Source organism: Dunckerocampus dactyliophorus, chromosome 19 (assembly GCF_027744805.1).
Source record: "Dunckerocampus dactyliophorus isolate RoL2022-P2 chromosome 19, RoL_Ddac_1.1, whole genome shotgun sequence".
NCBI lineage: Eukaryota > Metazoa > Chordata > Actinopteri > Syngnathiformes > Syngnathidae > Dunckerocampus > Dunckerocampus dactyliophorus.
Genome location: NC_072837.1, coordinates 5,704,732 through 5,724,061, shown reverse-complemented (window position 1 = coordinate 5,724,061; position 19,330 = coordinate 5,704,732). Strand labels below are relative to the sequence as shown.

The 19,330-nt window shown below is 41.4% G+C and overlaps 1 long non-coding RNA gene across 5 annotated transcripts in view; it reads right to left on the bottom strand.

Annotated features, from left to right (window-relative positions):
- Window positions 1-19,330, bottom strand: part of LOC129172378 (uncharacterized) — a 129,414-nt gene that overhangs the window by 11,077 nt on the left and 99,007 nt on the right. For 2 of the 5 annotated variants that reach the window (XR_008566993.1, XR_008566994.1), the window contains exon 4: window positions 8,905-9,095. This is a non-coding gene — a long non-coding RNA (uncharacterized LOC129172378). Of the gene's footprint in view, window positions 1-8,456; window positions 8,527-8,904; window positions 9,096-11,982; window positions 12,050-19,330 lie in introns of those variants that run through there. The other 3 variants (XR_008566996.1, XR_008566995.1, XR_008566997.1) reach the window with 3 other exon arrangements.

Sequence of the window (19,330 nt, the reverse complement as noted above, 5' to 3'; positions counted from 1 at the left end):
ACTTCAGACTCAACTTCACAAAATCAAAAACTTGCAACTTGACTCGGACTTTGACATCAGTGTCTCATGACCTGACTTGGACTTTAGTCTGATGACTTGAAAATACTTGAGATTTTCGGTGAGTGTGTTGCGTAAAATGTGTCCACATTCAAAGTATTCAACTAATGTGATTGTTATGTCGTTTCCAGCAAAACAACACATGTTCTCCCATGAATGAATGCTTCTGTTAACGTCCAGTCAGGTTTAAGAACAAACAAGGGTGAGGATTACATTTCTGTGCACTGACTAAATCCTGAATGCTATGTCAGTCCTCTTTTTCTGTGACAAAATCTTATTTAATTAAAAAAAAAAAAATCATTGTACAGGTATTTGTCAAATGTAATACATTGTTAAAACGCCGTTTCTTTTGATAAACACTAAACAGTGCTTATGACTTGTAAGGCCTCGAAAATTTGACCTGTCGTGTCTTGACTTGAGACTTGACTTGCACGTCTTTACTTGAGAATTGACTCGAGACTTGAGATTAACGCTGACTCTGGCATTTAGGTTGTACATTGTTTGGAATGTATCTAATCTGATCTAATTAAAGTCATAATTATTTATGAAGTGTTGCTCTGTCAACAAGGAATCCAAGTTGTCTCAATTTCCTAATGACGACCCGTTTTCTTAACGCTTAAGAAAACGATGCACTCCTTTTCGATTGAACAATAGAGACATTTCAACTCGCGGGGCTCGTCACGAGGAAGCAGACAGTGGCGTGCTAAAGGTTGACAAGGCCAGGTTTGGAGGGGCCACGTGGCTGTTACGCATCTGTCAGTTGCGGGAAACCTCCCCGTGCCCATCACATGCGTCGGAATCCAGTCAGACATCCGAGACTGACGGCGGCAGACACAGAAGCGCAACCTCACATCAGTCAAATGCTACTTGATGATGCTGATGAAAACAGGCCAGTCGCTGTCAGTGTGATGATGTTTTTAATTCGAGCTGTCCAAACTGAGCAAAGACTCTGTTATGTTTTTATGTCACATGCCACCCAGTTTATAATTAAAACAAGTTTGCTTGATTTATTTGTTCTATTGTCTTAAATTGCCGCAAATGAGTTGTAGGACAGATGTGTCAAAATGTGTCATCATTCTTTTACTGTGGAAAAAAAGTTAAGATTTACTACTCTAAAGTAATTATGATGAAAATTAAATGAGTATGTTAAGTAAATTGATTTTAAAAAGTATATTAGAAATGTAACAAAATTGTAGGTTAGCTCATCTCATTTTTTTAAAGTTCATGTGTAAAGAAAGACACCAGAGCCAATAATTGATTATCTTTGTGCAATGTCATGCAAGTCATGTCAAAATATCAGACTCCAGCATGAAACTTCAGCTCAGTGAGCATTTGAAAGATTAACTCTACAAGTGTTTTTTTTTTTGACAGATAGGTAAAAACGTGATGATGACCATACACTCTCAAATGGAACTTACTGTCAAAATTTCACACGTGTCTGTCCTGGCTGCTCAGTACAATATGGCGACCTGACACAATAAAAGACAAGCACAGAACGAACGCTACAACGCCAGGTGTGTTTCAGGACGTTGAGTGAAGAGACACCTCCCAGGCACACTTTTCCTCTGCAAGTGTTACAGGCAGAGGTTAACTTCTTCTTGCACTTACCTTAAACACGGGCATCATCAAAGGACGGATTGTTTAACTTGGGTGAAATTTTACATTGGTTAACTTATTTTGACACTTAAATGTACCGTTCATAAAGTTTTCATGATGGTTATAGTTTGACACTGTAACAACACTGATTCCGTTGTTTCCGAGGAGCAGTTTCTTTTTTAAGTGTGAACAATTACAAGTCCACAAGTAATCTGGAACGTGTTTAGTTGTTGTTGGACTGCACTGATTTGATTTTTTTTTCCTTATTTTGTGGGTGCCATCCTTTCATCAGTTAAATGCATACTCCTCCAAATATACATAAAAAAGTTGTGAAAAAGTTTGCGTAACAACACTTGTAATTGCTGGGCTGCAGCCCTCCTGTCCCTCAGCTTGTTCATGCCTGGGTTACAGTTGGAAACCACCAAGAGTGGCCAATGACAGCCAGGCAAGGGAGAGCGCAAACCTGAGAGAGCGCGAGAGGACACAATGCAGCCTGGCAGCTTTAAGCAGCTGACACAGAGCGGGAGTGACACACACACACACAGTTACACACTGGCATACACGTTTGCTCACAGGAATGAAAAAACACACACACACTCACGTGGATGCGTACACCGGCGAAAAGACACACTAAGACACAAACACACACAAAGTGACATAGACATATAGTGACAGGGCCTCTACTCTGGCTGGGAGTGGCAGGGCTGAAGCCCCCCAGGCAAGACGGCAGCTACTGGGGTTTAAAAAAAAAAAAAAAAAAAAGTAGACTACCCCTCACCCATCACTACTCTTTGACCACCCCCCTTCCTACCTTGCAAACCCCACCCTGTCAACGTTAAATGTGTGTGCATGGCTTCTGTCACAAAGATGCTAAATGTCTGAACCCTTCTGCCTTTGAGGCTGCATGTGTCTGGTGTCAACTGTAGTTTTGTATGGCTCGTGTGTGTGTGTGTGTGTGTGTGTGTGTTTGCGTGCGTGCATTGAGGGGGCCATTTGAGGGCCTGAGGCGAACGTCCCCTATGCTTGCTGGAGGGAAGTCAATAATCATTATTTTTCCAGGTGAGAGGTGCTCAGAGATTTTTCGGCCCTCATGTCCGATTGCCTGTGGCCCCCCCAATCATGCATCAGTGTCTTTTCATGCGTATGTGATGTCATGTACGTATTTATTTATACAAGAAAATGGAATCCTTGCCGCCCGGCACTCTGACGTACAAATAAACACCTGAGGGGTTGGGTTCCCTCAGTGTTTAATTTTCCAGCTTACTAAGACATTTTGGACAATTATGTGCATCCAACTTTGTGGGACGCATAGTCTCAGAAGGACCCCTTCTGCTCCAGAATGATTGTGCCCAGCACACAAAACAATGGTTGAATAAGTTTAAGACCTCAGCCCATTAAAAACCTTTGAGATGAACAAGGACAGAGCGGCCAGTGCCAATGTAGATAAATAGACTTTACATTTCATAAATACACATTCATCTGTAGGAATTGATGTGATGGGGAGCAGCGATATGATGGTTTTGTCGATATGTGGCTGTATCAGCAGCCCATGTTAATGCGTGTGCTAACGGCGTGCAGTGCGCGTACATCTCCAGCGTATTTAGCAGCAGGTAAGCGGCCCGCGCATGCCTCTATTACTCACAATACTTCCTCGTGGCAGCCTCAAGGCTCCCTGGCTCCGCACCCCGAGGCTACTGTTACGTCCAAACCTCAGTAAACTAGCCGCTGGAAAGCTAGTGATTTTCAACAAAGAGCGCTTATTTGATAAAGGATTCCTCGGGCTACTGATTGTTTCGTTATTTGCGAGGGGTCTACTTCAACAGTCGCATGGTGCCGAAAGCCTTATGAAACAGCGGAAGGGAAGCGAAAGAGGCACATAGTGAGAATTCATTTAGATTCAGAATTCTTTTTTTTTTTTTTTTTTTTTAAATATGCATCGGAGTGGAGGTATGTTTATGGATCGTGTGAAAGAGGAAATGAAACGACAATGCCTCAACATACTGGAGAATGAAAAGGGTGATGGTTATATACGCAAATTTACAGATTATCTGGACTTGCAAGAGGACTGCTTTGTAATCTCCCAAATCTTAGAAGGCACAGTCACATTTAATATATGACACAAACACAGCGCTAAAGGTCCCTGTGAGTGAATGAGTGAGTGAGTTGTGGGCTTTGACTTTGTGATCCTAAACATAAAATATATTGCAATCTAAATTGAATTTCTACAAAGTTACACTATTCTGCACTCTGTGTGTATGTTTGCTGCCCCGCCTCCACCCATGCAGACAAAGAGACTGTGTGACTGAGTCAAGGGCTCACTCCGTCCATGCCGTTGTTCTATGGAACAAACATGCCGAGGCACTGAAACCAATACACAGAGTGAACTCTCTTCCTGCCTGTTTGGAGGCGTGAGACAAGGAAAACAGACACGCATGCACATGGACATTTATTGCGGCTGGCAAAATGATCAAGTTCATTTTCATTTATTGTGTGATGAATTAATTATTTAATTAATTATCATCCCAGCCCTAGTGCCAAGGAGACATGTTTTTTCTGAATGAGAAATCTTGTCATCTCGTCTTGTAATCTCGCGAGATCTTGTGACATCCCTACTAAGAGGCCACGTTCATAACGAAACAGCATGATTTATTCATTTATTTATTTCTGAAAAAACGTGATAGAGCGAAGCCGCAAAATTCGAACCGCGATGTGGTGAGGGATGACTTGTACTGCATATTTACTCATCCCGTTATTCTGTATGACCACAGGCAATAAAACTGATATGTTTTCCTTGGCAACGACGCAATCCAAATGTAAAATCCATAAGGTAACAACTTGCATTATCGCTGCAGCCATCGTTATTCACAAGTGTCTGTTGTTTATTTGGTTAGATTCAAGGTTTCATTTACTTGTGGCAGACACGACATTGTCGCTATTCTTTTTTTTAAGCGTACTTCTGTTTGGAGAATTACTGTGCTCCGTGTGCGACTTGCGGGTGGGCCTGTGTGTGAGCATGTAAGTGTCCATGAGAGTATGCGGTTGATAAGTCTAGGGTTTAATGTGGTGTGGTCGACATAGCCCCAGGTCATGCAACAGGCCTATTGTGGGAGGCAGAGCGAGAGAGACTGAAGTGTGTGTCTGCATGCTGTAAAAGTGTGTGTCTGCGTGTATGTTAATGTGCCTAATTAAAAGCGTAGGGGATCATGCTCTTGCACTGAGCTCTAGCAGCCGCTTGACGCAGATATGACCTCAGGCCATGGTCTGTCTCTCTTTCACACACACCACCACAATTCTACCACACAAAACTTATCATGCAAACCTCAATTGGGCCACACACATTCACACAACCGCACACAATTCATGCACGTGAATTAACACACCGTGTTTTGTATTCCTCCCAAATGTTTCCCCACATCATCCTTGCCGCGAGTGCGACCACTGACTGGGAAGTAAGGAAGAATGAACTGGTCAGGTTTGTAAGAAGCGATGAAATATTGAGTTGAGATGTCATGTCCACAAAGATGTGAGCATGCTTCATCGACAATGGGGTTGCCGGACTCAGTTTCTGCAAGGTGTGACTACTGATTGAAAAAACGACATCATCATACCATATCTACATGTCCACTTTCTATGTGAAATCATCAGGAAAACAAAGCAACACCTCTGCCAAGGCCTTTCTCAAATTGTATTTTTTTTTTTTAATAGTTGTAGTGGAACCTCTAAAACACAGGTGTCAAACACAAGGCCCGGGGGCCAGATGTGGCCCGCCACATCATTTTATGCGCCCCGTGAAACCCTTGGAATAATGCATGTCAATAATGCACTTCACCTCTGGCCTTCTAAATGTATTTGATCTGTCATTTTGACAGAAAAATTGCATCAGTTTTATCTAATCAGTACTTGAATGTCTGCTTGTCACCATGACATTCTCACTTCACTTCTCATTTATTTCGAAGCAAGTTATCCATCAATTTGTTAGTAAAAATATAATAATTTAATGCATGGGCAACTGTGTAATAATATGAGGTTATATTCATATTTAGATTCATAAAAACTGACAGTTACAAGTGGCCCTCTGAGGGCAGCCGTAACTGCGATGTGGCCCTCAATGAAAATGAGTTTGACACCCCTGCTTTAAAAGGTAGATGCCACTGATGTAATTTCAGCAAAATTTCAGGAAAAATATGGCTCTAAATTTGCAGAAAACACAGCAGAGTCGCATATGACGTGACGCAAGTCTCTTGAAACTTCATCTCAGTGAGCATTTAAATCAGGGATTGGCAACTAGTGGCCCGAGGGCCAAATCTGGCAATTGGAACGTCAGACCTGCCCACAAGTTTAGTTCAAAGCTTGGTCCTTTAAGAGAACAGAGGGCTCCTGTCATGTCGTGGATCTTTGAATGGTGCTTTTGCAGTAGGTCTTTAAGAAAAGCAAAGCGTTCTTGTCCTAAAGAGGATATTTTACTAGCATTTTTGGGGGCCTCAAAAAGCGCAGCCCACTCCCGTCATATACTCCTCTGTGTAGTGTTGGTGCAGCAGGTATTTAAAAGAGCAAAAGCGCTCCTGTTACGTAGAGTAACTTTGACAAGCATTTTTGCAGTAGGTCCTCAAATGCAGCAAAGCGATCCTGTCATATAATAGATCTTTGAGTAGCGTTGTTCCAGTTGGTATTTAAGAGGAGCAAAGCGTGCCTGCCAAATACAGGATCATTGATTAGAATTTTTGCAGTGGGTCCTCAAAAAGAGCCAAGCACTATTGTTACAAAGGGGATTTTGGATGATAATTTTTTACAGCAGAGTGCTCATGTCATATAGGGGATCTTTGAGTAGTGTTGCTCCAGTTGGTATTTAAAAAGAGCAACGCACGCCTGTCATGAAGAGGATCTTTGACTAGCATTTTTGCTGTATGTCTCAAAAAGAAGCAAGCGCTCCTGTTGCAGAAAGGATCTTAGACGGGCACTTTTGCAGGAGGTCCTCAAAAACAGCAGCGCTCTTTGGTCATATAAAGGACCTTTGATTCCAATGTTTCTAGTGCGTCCTTAAAGCAACGCACGCCTGTCATGAAGAGGATCTTTGATGAGCATTCTTGCTGTATGTCTCAAAAAGAACCAAGCGCTCCTGTTACAGAAAGGATCTTAGACGGGCAATTTTGCAGGAGGTCCTAAACAAAAGAGCAGCGCTCTTCGGTCGTATAAAGGACCTTTAATTACAATTTTTGCAACATGTCCTCAAATCTAACAATAATGCAACACTCCTGTTACATCTTTGACGAGGATTTTTGCAGTAGGTCTGCAAAAACAGCAGAGTGCTCCTGTCATATGATATAGAGCAGGGGTCACCAATGTTTTTTCTTGTGAGAGCTCCTTTTAGAAAATGAAAATGGCCACGAGCTACTCATTTTTGTAGAAATGATTTTCATACCTTATTTCAACCCAAACAAAGCAAATATGCTTGATTTACCAAAACATTCACAAAATGCTGGTGTCCACAACTCACATTTTATGTTTCAGAATACTTTTCTTTCTAGTGTTCTCACATTATTAACTGAAAGCCTGAATGAAAAGCAGGCTTGCGGGCGCCTCATGTGGTTGTGGGGGGCTACCTGGTGCCCGCGGGCACTGTGTTGGTGACCCCTGATATAGAGGATATTTGATGACTCATTAAATAGCGCTACTTTTTAAATGATTTACTGTACTGTACGATGGTACACCTGCACAATGTAATTTGTTCAGTAGAAAAACTGGATCAATAATTTCCAATAATAATTCCATTTTCACACTTTTGACATATAGCTCTTCTATTAGATATTATTAGATTATGCAAGTGTACCTAATAAAGTGTCCATTGAGTTAAGTTCATCATTCTGTGTACAAAAAGAGAATGCATGCCAGCATACTTTCGTCGAGAGGCCAAATATACCATGACAGAGTTAATGCTGGTGTTTAAGCGAGCAATGGTGTCAGTAGTGGGCGGGTGGGCCAGCGTGGGGAAGGCAGGGATGAGGTGTAGGAAAGGAGAAGGTAGGAGGGAGTAATATGGGTGTCATGGCGCTAGCAGTCTGTCGCCCAAGGCTGTGACATTACCACACTTCTGCTTTGCTTGAAAAGAACCACATCTAACTGACGACTGCTGTGATGGCTTAGTGCATATGTGTGCGTGTGTGTGCATAAGCAGCGCTTACTCTGTGTGTGTGTCTAAATGACTCTTGCACTTGGAAAATTGGGATAATGCAGTGTGACACACTCCCTACTGAAAGGCTTGAGTTGGTGTTACCCCACTAAACTGACACTCACTTGTGTGTGTGTGTGTGTGTGTGTGTGTGTGTGTGTGTGTCTAAATGACTTTTGCTGTGATGTAAAATTGGGATAATGCACAGTGACACACTCCCTACTTAAAAGCTTGAGTTGGTGTTACCCCACGAAACTGACACGCACTCGTGTGTGTGAGCGGTGACTCACACAGATTGACAGATTGACAGATAAACAGGTTTGCATGAGGGAAGTATAATCGAGTTTCCAGCCTATCTAAGCTGAGCTGTTTTTAGCGTTGCTTGACAAGCGGCGTGGTATTGAACGCTCCAAATCAGTTAGCGGCCGATCTAATTGAAATCCTATAGACAACTTAAAGGTTGTGCTCCCCGGGTGAAGGTGTGATGAGCTCTGGAAAGGCTGTCAACAACGCCATGGCCCCTTAGAAACAATCTATTTACAATACTAAATAGTCTGCATTGTTTATGCATTAAGGATTCATGGTGTATGCATTACACTTGATGCATAGTTGTTGTAAAGTATTGTACATACATACTGTACATTGTATTAAGTTCCTCTTCTATGGCTATCATCACAGTTTTCCTCTTTGCCATCACCGATCCCCTTCTGTGGAGACAGCACAAAAAAGGAAAAAAACCCTGTGGAGTTCTCACCTCAGATGCTCACCCTCCCTCACACACTCTGCATTTAAGGCCCAGCCTCTCATGAGGGTCGATCTGGTACCAACATGTTGCACGTGGAAATGTCCAGTTAGGATATTTTGGTGAGTGAGTGAGTAAACAAGTGTGTGTGCATGTGCACTCATAAAAAGGCTGGTAATTTCACGCATGGCCTGGTGGTTGCCTTTCAGCTTTAGCCTGGAGTGTAGCAGGAACTCCTTAACTGTTCAATGACTTTAGCTTGAGGCAAGGTCCGCCTACACACACACACACATGCACACACACAAAATTACATCCATCTACCAGTGTTACTCCATCTACCCACCTACTTGTGTTGCTGAGAGGGTGCAGTGAAAGTAGTTGTTCCACGCCGGAAGGGATCTCCGCTTTGTCTGTTTGATAAAGCAGTGACGTCCATTTCCTTCAAAGGGCGCCGTGCTGATCTGATGCCAAGTGAGTCTGTTGATGGATTTGACGATTATGCCGCCCAGGGCACTCAGCAAAAACACGGCAATGCTGATGCAGTAAAACAAGACAGAGAGAGCACCAACAGCTTGATTAGTGAAGTTAAAAGACGACTGTGTCCGAGAGTCGTAGCGTGGACATGTACATTTACTGCTTTAATTCAAACAAAATATGTCCATCTTTGTCTGTTGTGCCAAAAATAACATCCAGGGGCGCTGTAAAGGAGGGAAAGTTAGGACAATTCCAAGGGCCTATGACTGACCAGGGCCTCAGTAAACAGGTGAATAATTTTGCAATCTGGTTGTGATTTTTAAATAAATATATAGTCAAAAAATGATGAAAAGAATCTCTTGTATTTGGTAGTAACTGTCAAGTATTCCCATTGACCAAAAGTAAACTTCCATAGTGACTGAACACCCCCCCATAGCTACAAGAAATGGTTTGGTCCACTACTGCCTTCACCTTGCTTTGTAACTGCAGCGTGTTGCTTGTCAGTCGGCAGTTGCGCAGAGCAGAGAGTAAATATGCTGCCAGCGCCTAGTAAAATAATGTAATAATGTCTGGGAGTGAAACAAGGAAAGAGAGAAAGGTGAGTGAAGAAAGGCAAACAAAAAGGGTGTCGATATGAAACCCGTTTTTTTTTTTGTAGCCGAGCCAGTCTGTGCTTCTTGGAAATGAACCTGTTAGCTTAATGTTCACAATGAAATATGCCAGCAGACTGTTAGCATGTTGCGTTAGTCTCTACCTCACTCCTTTTTAACCAACATTTAATCAGCGCAGGTAAATGTTTAGCATGTATTATTAAATCAGTTGTCCCTCCCCCATTGACCAGATGAGTCAGCAGCAGGCCTACAACTTTACCCCTCCCTGTCCCAATGAAGAAGGTGAGCAACACTGCGGCAAGGTGATTTCTTTTTCACGGGGCCCAGAATTCCGGGTGGGGCCCATGGTAGAATTGTCTAGTCTTTGTGTCCTGCTTTGCTATCCTGTGTAGGGACGTCCTTTAAAAGCAATCATATTAAATATATAAGGTGGGGACTGACAAATTAGTAGATATTTGAGTCACCATGGTACCAATGGAGCCTTAGCGAGTTGCACCTTGTGGGGGACATACAGTATATGAGTTAAATAGTGATTTGCAAGGTCAATAGTCAATTGGAAGTGGTAATATACTGTAGCCGTGTAATACTAATCAGTGCAATGCTGTGCTAATCAATGCTTGACTTGCGCTACCCGGATGTGACGCGTGTGTGTGGTAGAAGAGCATTCTGGATATTTTAAATGTAAATTCCATATTTATTCTTACGTGAGCCTTTATTTTTTAATCACAGTGCTTACTGTTTCCATGTGTTTTATCATTATTTAGATTATTTTGATCTTTATGAGCTTTGTCTTCCAGTGTTCCTCAGAAGGAGGCATCTGCATCAGGGTTATGTCGGCCATGACTGCGGGGGTCCCCTGTGTCCGTGGGGCCATGCGGGAGGGGGTTATCGGCGGCATGAAAAGCGCTTTAGAAATGAAGTTTGATTTGATTGATTCGATTTGATTGAAACAAGTATAATGGTGATTTGGCATGTCGTATTTTCTTGCTTATGTCGCAGATTTTACTACATATTTAATAGACGATACTAATACGAAAATAGGTGATTTTGACTGAGCCACACAAAAACAAAGAAAAACTGTTAGTGGATTGATTTATAGTCCTTGGATCGATATCTTTCTTGAATGGAATCAAATCATTGTCAAATTTGCTACACCTCCAGCAGCAAGTGTTATTATTGCTCTATGTTGTTTCTGTCTGTCCCCTCTTAAACCAACAGTGTCTGCGCTCGACTGTTTCAAAGGAATTAGATCCCAGGCAAAGGGTATTCGGAGTGCAGAGTGTCTAATTAGCACTATGTGAAATGAAGTTAGCAATTTGTGTGGCTTTCTGAAGTGCATGTTTAAGTTAATACCAGAGCCTAAGCTACTTCCTGTGCTTGACAAGCTGCTCCACACTGGAGTCTGTCAGCGAGCGTGAAGATGGCTCCTCCAACGCTACTTATCAAGAGGAAGAGGAGCCCACCTGATCTCCCGGGATTACAGTATGTGTGCGCGTGTGTGTATGCGCGCGCACGAGTTCAAGCCGTGGACCGGCTTGAAGATGGTTCGTATATTTGAGTGGAATGCTAAGAGTCTCCTGAGCTTCACACCTTACTCCCCTCTAACACACACCTGCCTAATGAGAGGCCAAGATGGAGGGAAAGGAGAGCAGGAGAAGGAGATGGAAAACACAGACAGCCTTTTCTCCCCCCTCCATCTCTGACGTATTGACATGCATGCCATGGTTATATGTGTGTGTGTGTGTGTGTGTGTGTGTGTGTGTGTGTGTGTGTGTGTGTGTGTGTATGAGGGAGTGTGTGGAGCAGTAGGCTTGCTGGGTTAGAGGATAATTGCCAAACCGTTGGGACCCGAGCTCTGCCCGGCCTGTCAAAGCAGGCGTGACAAAACCTCCAATCAAGCCTGCAGCAAGCAGAGAGAAGAGGAGGGCGAGGGAGAGAGAGAGAGAGAGAGAGAGAGAGAGAGAGAGAGAGAGAGAGAGAGAGAGAGAGAGAGAGAGAGAGTGAGATCAAACTCATTTTTACCACTTGTCTTTTGCAGAGAAATTATATTCTTGCATAAGTCTCTGCATAGTACCAAATATATCCATCCATAAGAAACATTCCCAAATAAACACACACACTCATGGCCTGTGGTAGTCATGTGGTTATTACTGTAGCGCCGCTAGGCTGATGGTTTAGGGCTAGCCACAGCTCTCACTCTCATGCATACACAATTGTGCACATCATAGTCTCCGTGTGTGTGTGTGTGTGTGTGTGTGTGTGTGTGTGTGTGTGTGTGTGTGTGTGTGTGTGTTTATGCACTGTACACGCTCATACAGGTTGTGAATGTCACCCACTCTCGAGGGATGCAGGCGGCGGTTTGCCTGATGCTGGGTTTCTTCCCAAAGTGCTGCAGGGAAAAAGCTAAGGAGGGAGAGATTGAATTATGAGTGATGCGATGACAAAGCCAGGTTGAGACCATTGAATGCAACACATGAAGGCAGGGCTGTGGACCAAAACAAACATCCTGTTACTTAGAACATGCTAACTCTACAACTTTGTTAAGTATCCTCCCCCCCCTTAAAGGCCACCATACTTTTGGGGTACATTTTGAGCTAAGTGGCAAAGCTAATAACCTCTGGAGCGGTGATTCATTTGGTGTTTTTTGGGTTGCTGACCCATTTTCAGTAGGTTACAGGTCTTTGCCTGGACAAAAAAAATACCAACTGTGTCATCGAATTAGCACTGCACTTGATTCAAATGCACCCACCAGCTACTGCAGTGCATTCTGGGACTTGTAGTATCAGTGGTGCATACGCTGTACTCTGACAGTTTTAGTCACAAAATGATTTGTTTCCCAAATAAAAGTGCATCAAACAACAGACAATCCAGGAAATGAATTAGGAATGTTTTTACAATATGAGCAATGGTTAACTTATTTTTACACTTGTAATTTGGATTTTATTGACATAATGACCGGGTTTTGGTGGGGTTTCGGTGATGAGGGCCGCAGTTAGTTGGTGGGGTCACTTACGTAAGGAGTTTGGCTTCTCAAAACAATATGCATTCAAAAGAGTAATACACTTGCATTACAAAAAATGCCTCCTCCAAAAAAATCCGACCTCACGATCGCTCGGCGTTCCACAGTGTTCTCGCGAATGAAGATGAGAGTCTTGTGTCGCAGCGGCCTTCATCCGCTGTGGGACACATACACAACAACGGACATGTAATTTCAAGACAAATGAAGGAGGAGGTGTACCTAATGAAGTGTCCAGAAAATGTATCTAGACATCAAAGGGTTTGTGAGCAGTTGTGATTTAAACTTGGAGTATTTTTTGCAGGTTGAGAACATGATAGTGTCCTCAGTGGTGATCGTAGACCTAGAACCCACCACGCACAACTGCGCGCACACATAGCACATACACAAGGGAGTGCGTTCACAGGGTGTCTGCGCTGAGGAGTTCCAGGGTGAATACTGAGTGGAGCCACATTGGGAATAAGCTGTCAGATGAAACACCGAGGAACTACTGAGAGACACATGAGAGAGAGAGTGTGAGTGTGTGTTTGAGACTGTATTTGCACACGTGTGTTTGTGAGTGGTACCAAGTGTAACCATGTATGCCCCATGTGCATGCTTTGTGAGTCTACGTGAGTCCACTTCTTGCTTTCTCCTGTGTTGGAATGTGTCTTTGCCACCTTCACATGGATCTATGATCATATCTATTTGTGTGTGGTGTCCAGGGGAGCTCTAGTTAAAAGACAGCGTCCTTACTCTCTACAGACTCACTTCAGATTCTCTCCCTTCTCCAGAGCTCTGCTGCAACCACAACACTGCTATCACTCACACACAAGATATTATATCAAATGTCTCCCTGTCACACACGCACACACTTTCAGGTGCGCTCCAGTAGAACTTTGCACTCTTGAATTTTGTTACTTTGGCTGTGTGATGTTCTTCCAAGGACAAAAATAACTTTTATTGCTGTTCGAACATCCTGGTGGTGTAATGGTACGCACCTTACGCCTTACACCTTACGCAATCGCCTTACATGCACCACCCAGCTCCTGGAGGTGCCAGTGCTGGTCCAGATAAATGGAAGGGTTGCATCAGGAAAAGCATCCAATGTAAAAATGAAGCAAATTTATTGGTCAGACATGATGAGCTGAAATGTGACTGTAGCTGCTGTAACAGTTGAGGGATCAGTCTAATTTTCATGGCATCCTCATTAGTTTTATCTTGTCTTTTCTACTTATACCTTGCATTTTATACTTACATAATCATTTTTATGTCTCATAAGTATGATAAAAAGTTGAAATTATGAGATAAAAAGTCAAAAATTGTAAGAAAGTTTTTATGAGATAAGAAGTAAAAATTACGAGATAAAATTACGAGCTAAAAAATTTGAAATTATGAGATGAAAGTCCTAATCATGAGATAAAAAGTCAAAATTAGGAGATACAAACTGGGCATGTGCCGAGTGCCATGTGATGAAGGCTTCAGTGAAGAAGGTGGCACATGCACAGTTTGTATCTCATAATTCTGACTTTCCTATCTCATAAGTATGACTTTTTATCTGGGAATTTTGACTGTTTATCTCCTAATTATGACTTTCCTATCAGACATGGGCTCAGGAGGTAGAGCAGGTCGTCCAGAAACAGGATGGTTGGCGGTTCGATCCTCCCTCCCTCCACCCAGTCACTGTTGTTGTGCCCCTGGGCAAGAGACTTCACCCACCTTGCCTCCAGGGCTGCCCACACTGGTGTATGAATGTGAATGAATGTTTGGTAGTGGGCGGAGAGGCTGTAGGCGCCAATTGGCAGCCACGTTTCCATCAGACTACCCCAGGGCACCTGTGACTACAGATGTAGATTACCACCACCGGTGTGTGACTGAGGAGTGGAGTGGAGAATGGAGAGGAGTGAATAACGGATTCACTTCATTGTGAAGTGCTTGGGGTGCCTTGAAAAGCGCTATTAAAAATCTAATCTATAATTAGGACTTTTTCTCATAATAATGACTTTTTTCTCATAATTTTGACTTTTTATCTCATAATTATCAAGATTCAAGAGTTTTATTGTTATATGAACAGTAAAACAGGTAGTTATGCTATGTAATGAAATTCTTGTTCTGTTCATTCTCCCAAAAAAAGAAAGAAAACACAAAATGAATAAGAACAAAAGAAACATTAATACCAATAAATTAAGCAACAAGAACATAAGAGACATCAATACCAATAAATAAATAAATAAATAAATAGATAGATAAGGTGCTATGAGTGTGTGCGTGTGTTACGTGCACTCATAGCACTTTATCTATCTATCTATTTATTATGACAACCATTGAGATATTTATTTTCTTTCAGTGGCGGAAACTGACTTCCATTCGATCCACTTATGACAAATATGAGGATACGTGATACTCATGTTGTGCTCCACATGATCTCTTTCTATGCAATACTTTTCTGATACTACTACAATCAATCAAATGTATAATAGTAGTTAAAACAAAAGTAGAAATGAGGAGTTTTGTTTACTTGCATCACCTCAAAAAAACCCTGAAAAGGCAGCATGCGGAGCACCACCATCTCAGGGTGGGTGAGCTATCACGACACAGACGTGCGATGAAGACAGTCGAATGTGCGAGCGGCAAAGCGATGAGAATACGCGTGCATGTGTCCCTCAGGTAAAACAGAGGAACATGGAGTCGTATCTGAGCCAACATCCTGAGATTGTTCCTGTTGATAAATTGATATCATGAAATATGAATGCAGAGTGTTTCACTCCCGACGCAGCGGGCCTGGAGCGCCAAACAGGAATGCTTTGAATCCAAGGCTGGAAATTTCCCCCAAATCATCAAATCTGACAACAAAGGAAAACTCAAATGGACTGCCTTAATGAGTTAAACACACACGCCTACGCGCGCCTACGCCCATGCACTTACACATGCTCTTGATCTAGGGAGTCTTTTAAGCAGCTTCCTTATCCATCTGTCTCGCACCGACACACACACACACACAACACAGCAACACACACTTTTTGTATGATCAATGGACATCAAACGCGGACTCATTTAAATATTCATATAAGGTGTTAGAAGATGGCCGACTCTGCCGCTTTTTGCAGGTATATTAATAATTCCCCCTGTCTCACCACCGCGCAGAGTTGGAGGTTTTTCCCCTTCACACAAAGTTTCTAGAAGTTTCTATAAATTAATAAGAGTGTGTTCTCTGTGAAGCCGACCGCTTTGAACCGGGCGTATTGATCTTGCAGGTGAGTCAGCCCGTGCCGGATCCCGACTTCAAACAGAATCCAGCATTCCTGCAGAGAGCCCCGAACAATACCAGTCCTGCCTTTCTCTACGACGGGTCCAATCTGAGGCTGGAGTGGCGGTGGGGGCGTTCTCTGTTAAGTGAATATGATTGAGATGTTGGAATGATAATGAGGAGTTGTCAGCTAGTGGAGTTAAAGGGGTCTTTCCAACTGTAAATCATTTGCAGTCAAAATTATGTGCGTCTGCAAAGCTTGTTCATGATAATAGAGCATTTAAACGTATTGCAAATCAGAAAAGTCTGCTTTTCATCTTTCCAACTACAGTATGTGTGTTTTACACATCTTCCCATATATGTTAGAGTGCCTCTTGCAAGCATTTTATATTTCCAGTTTGAGTTCCATAAGCTGCTGACCTTCCTACCTTCAAGACTAACTTAAAAACACACCTGCTTGGCACTACTTTGAATTGACAACTCTTTAAAACTGACATATTTAGCAATACAGTGCATCACATTGCCATCTCTTCGTCTTGTCTTGTGTATGCGCTTTTTAACTCTATTTGTTCTGACCTCTCGGCTTTCTGTTATTTTGCTATTTTGTACACTTGTATTTGTTTGGTTTTACAGTGTAAACCGTATGAGTTTTTCAAAAGCACTCTATAAAATCTATGATCATTATTCGGGCTGTCAAATGATTAAAATGTTTAACCAGATTAATCACGGTTTTTAAATCAATTAATCATGATTAATCACCATGTCACACTATGCCTGAAATATTCTTTTTTTTTTTTTTTTACTGTATTTTATTGAAAGAAAGACAAATGACAGGGGCAGGATTGTATATATTTTTATGTATTAACGGCGCCAAATTAACTGAAAATTTCAATCAAGTGAAAAGATGGCACACATCTATTTAGCTAACACTGGTTTCTTTAATATGAGAATATTTGAGTCAGACTTTAACTGTGTTATTATGAGCAATGAGGAGTTGCGTTCAAAGACTTGAGTGCATTTTCTGGGATTTCCCAGCACACTTGAATGCAGCAAATTGTGCTTCCGCATTAAGAGTTACAAAGTGGGTGATAACAATATGCGCTTAATGTTTTTCTCTGCATTTCTGTTTATTTAGAACAAATATACACACATAATACAGACGTTTTGATGTTCAAAAGTGTCAGTGAGTGCATCTCGCAGTCTGTCTGGTGACAATGAGGAAGTGTCGTTGGAATGACGAATGGACTAGAGGTATCTGGTGTGGGAATTGCCCTGCTGTAGATGTGCTCAGGTCAGAATAAAGTTATAAAGGAGTGTATGTGGGGAGCTACCATGTGCTGCCGTCTGAATGGATTTGAATGAAATTAGCAGGAATTGTCGGAAATGGGATATGGGAGAACTGATTACATTTTGCGGGTGATCCGAATCACCGTCTGGGTCCAGGAATTTTTTGAAGGATCACTTGAACTTTATTTTGTGCATATTTCTTCATAAAACTCCACAAAAAATGGTCAGAGCACTTGGAAAAAAATACAGGACAGGTTCCCAACAGGTTCTAGAAAATATCAAAGACTGATCCAAAAAATGTAGGATTATTATTTTGGTGTGAATCACAATACGGGGGAACTATGGCGCTTGGCGGAGGTCTCGAGTGCTTCTCTCGTTATTATTAATATGTTGACACCCGAATTTCAGATCTTTTGCAGGCAAAAAAAATACTTCATTTAGATAATGTTTAAAGAGGTTTTTAAATTATTTTTTTTAAACAAAGTGTGAAAAATAAAATAATTAACTGATGTTTATTATGTGTTTATTGTTTATAGTTATTATGTATCAGCTATTTTTTACTAAAACAAGTTTTTTTATTTACCAACTATTTTTGAGATTTTAAAACACTTTTTAAAAATACAAATAATTAATAATAACATAATGATATTATAATAATAAATGATTGCAAATAAAACTGTTGTATGCTATTTATGTTTTAGAAATATGCATTACTATGAAGTGTTTTATTTAATTGTAAAAAGATTCACCTCAGAGGGATGCATATTCCTAAAACATAAATAATATATGACTAAATATAACCCAGTGGCAAAAACTCAATCAATTGATTCCAAATGGAATCTTTTGAGATGTGGTGTATACATAAAGTACTAGTAGTAGTAGTACTAGTATGAATCTTATTTTTAACATAAGTTATTTGAAAGTGATGACACTGAGGTATAATGGAAACAAGTTTTCAACCTTAATAAACTTTGCTCTCTTTTGTACTTAATGCAGGATTTGACTGCTTGCAGGTGTCAGATTTGTTGACAAGCCGGAAAAAGTGCACAATTAAAAAGTTGCAGACATTTATCACAAAGCGCAGTGATGTACATTGTGTCATAGCTACGAGTTGGTGTGTGTGTGTGTGCGGTAGTCAGACAGGCTGTGTAAGTGCTGATTAGCGATTAGCAGGTCTCGAGGCTGACGGCAAAGCTGATCAGTATTTCCTTTGTGCGGGAGCTTTAGGGAACAAATCCCAACATTAACCCGGCTCTCATCTGCCTGGCAGAGTGCTAGCAGCAGCCTGCCAGCCATAGGCCGTACATCCAGCTACAACCTGCAGCTAAAGCATGAGAATCCTCCTTTGATGGCGCCTCATTGTTGTCTCATTTCAAATCAAAAGCCCATTTAATCATTACAGAGCGTCTAACGCTGCTCTCCACAACAAGGCTGATGGGCTGTGACATGTCGCGTTTAATAAGGAGTCAAAAGTTTGTCATAATCTGCTTGACAAAATGACATTTAAGTCGTACCCCTTGAGGGACAAGCGAGAGATTTATATCGTTAAAAAAAAAAGAAAAAAAAAGAAGGGGATTCTGTCTGTATAATAGTAACTGGAGCAAAAATGTTTCTTTTAAGCGCTGGTGTGTCTCTCAGAAGACACCAGAGGAATAGTCAGACATCAGTGTTCCAATTTAAACTCATTAAAAAGAGCATGGGAAGCTTTATTCACGACACATGGAAATATAATCACACACACCGCACTTTTCCAGTACGTTCATTTGTAATTATTTGCATTATTTGATAAGTTGATTTGACTAATATTTCATTTTCAATTCGTCATGTGAGAAATCTAAATGTTTGTGGGGCCAGATGTCCTGATAAGACTCAAACTTGTTTCAGTGACAGCCAAATACTGAAAAATGAAAGGATGCAAGGGTCAAGAAGTATATATATATATATATATATATATATATTTAAAAAAAAAATGGCATCTCAGCTTTGTGATAGAGGTGAAAAGGCGTATTATTAGTTTGAACTTTGGCTTATTTTTCTCATTTTCCCTGTTTTTTTTTTTTATATACATTTTCCAAATATTTCACCTTTCTTCTTAGATAATCTTTGTGAATTTTCTTTTTGCAATATTATGACTTTATTCCAATAACACAACTTT